Source organism: Schistocerca piceifrons, chromosome 9 (assembly GCF_021461385.2).
Source record: "Schistocerca piceifrons isolate TAMUIC-IGC-003096 chromosome 9, iqSchPice1.1, whole genome shotgun sequence".
NCBI classification, from domain to species: Eukaryota; Metazoa; Arthropoda; class Insecta; order Orthoptera; family Acrididae; genus Schistocerca; species Schistocerca piceifrons.
The window spans coordinates 223148455-223150601 of record NC_060146.1 but is presented as its reverse complement, the minus strand read 5'-3'; the positions used below and the strand labels follow the sequence as shown (position 1 = coordinate 223150601).

General features: G+C 47.9%; 1 non-coding gene across 1 annotated transcript; it reads right to left on the bottom strand.

The window, feature by feature from the left end:
- Positions 1-303: 303 nt before the first annotated feature.
- Positions 304-376, bottom strand: Trnav-cac. Its single transcript has one exon. It is a non-coding gene; the product is annotated as a tRNA-Val (tRNA).
- Between the last annotated feature and the right edge of the window lie 1771 nt (positions 377-2147).

Sequence of the window (2147 nt, the reverse complement as noted above, 5' to 3'; positions counted from 1 at the left end):
TGTAACTTGATACTTAGAGGGTGCTTTCTGATTATAATTTTAAATGTTTCTTTTAAAAAACGCCTTTAGGCACTAATAAAGTGAATACAATTTCCCATTTGTTAAAAGTAATTTGGTTGTGATTTCATCAGTTACTCCCTGGCAACTGCTTCCACGCTTACGTAGTGTGATTAAATGTGTTAATGTTCTTCATGAGTCGCTAGTAAATAAAATAAATTCTCAAGTATATTCTTTGAAAATAAATCACAGTTCAAATGCTGTGAAGTTAGGCATGAACGCAATATAAAGCGAAATGAAAAATTTTGTTTCCGCCCGGGATCGAACCGGGGACCTTGCGCGTGTGAGGCGCACGTGATAACCACTACACTACGGAAACTGACAGCGGTAGGTTGTGGAGTTAAGGAGTGCTACGCACAGTAGCAAAGCCCCCCCCCCTCCCCCCGCCCCACCCTTCCACACCACAAGCACGGTCGGTGTGAACTGGTTTGTGGCGTATGTGGTGGGGGGCTGGCGCACGCCGTCTTGCCTGCTAAGTGCTGCTCCAGATAAGATCGCGGCGCTCGGGGGGTCCGCTGTCGAATGGAGGCAACTTTCCGATACTCGCTAACAGCCGGCAGCGTCAATTGTCCGAAACGCGAAGTACCAGTGAGAACTTGTGTCTTAGGCAAGAGGTAGCACGAACGTGATGTTAAAAGTCCTCATTCACGTACTAACCGAGTCATGGTCACCGTGATCGTAACGGCTCTTCTTGGCGAAAGCGAAACATTGAAGTGAAACGAATGAAAAACGCAATGACGTCCATCTCCTCTTCTGTCTGTAAGTTCTCCGCTGACTCCATGCCCCCACCCCGCCATACGGCTGGCTAGTTGTAATCGCAGTGTTCTCTCTTTTTTTTTCTCTCTCTCTTCGAAGGCCACCTCCGTCCTCAGAGCTTCAGTCGGCCACTGTTGCAATGCCAGCGCAGCACAAACGCCTGCCAGTAGAAGGCTAGAGTGCGTCTCTGACCTTACGGAAGAACATTTACGAAATTACCACAGAATCTATACTACTAACAAGGGGTCCGTAAAAACTTCCCCTCACCGACTTGGTTGGTTGATTTGGGGCAGGGGACCAAACAGCGAGGTCACCGGTCCCATCGGATTAGGGAAGGATGGGGAAGGAAGTCGCTCCTGCCCTTCCAAGGGAACCATCCCGGCATTCGCCTGAAGCGATTTAGGGAAATCACGGAAAACCTAAATCAGCATGGCCGGATGCAGGTTTGAACCGCGGTTCTCCCGAATGCATGTCCACTGTGCTAAACACTGTGCCGACAGATTCGATTCATATTGTCAGGCTGTGTAGTGCACGACTCGGACTTCAACGTATGTGAACAGCAAGACGCAACTGTCAATTGTATTCGAGGCAATAGAGTTTGAACATTTTACGCGTGTATTACATATTTAGTATGTGTTGTTGTTGTTCTGGTCTTCAGTCCTGAGACTGGTTTGATGCAGCTCTCCATGCTACTCTATCCAGTGCGAGCTTCTTCATCTCCCAGTACCTGCTGCAACCTACATCCTTCTGAATCCGCTTAGTGTATTTATCTCTTGGGTTCCCTCTACGATTTTTACCCTCCACGCTGCCCTCCAGTACTAAATTGGTGATCCCTTGATGCCTCAGAACATGTCCTACCAACCAGTCCCTTCTTCTTGTCAAGTTGTGCCACAAACTCCTCTTCTCCCCAATTCTATTCAATACCTCCTCATTAGTTATGTGATCTACCCATCTAATGTTCAGCATTCTTCTGTAGCACCACATTTCGAAAGCTTCAATTCTCTTCTTGTCTAAACTAGTTATCGCTCACGTTTCACTTCCATACATGGCTACACTCCATACAAATACTTTCAGAAACGACTTCCTGACGCCTTGCTCTGTTGCTTGCTCTGTTTTCTGTATCTCTATGTACATCCACGCCTCGCGGAAGGCTCCCAGGATCGGCGGTAGAGTAGGGTTAACGTTCGAATGTGGATCCGCCGCGAGTTATATGGAGAGCGGTGTTCAGATGCGGATCCACAATACGCCGCGCACGGGGTAGTGTTTCAAGGTGGATCCGTCTCACGCAAGGTAGCAAGCTGTATTCGAATGCAGATCCACAGTATACAATACCC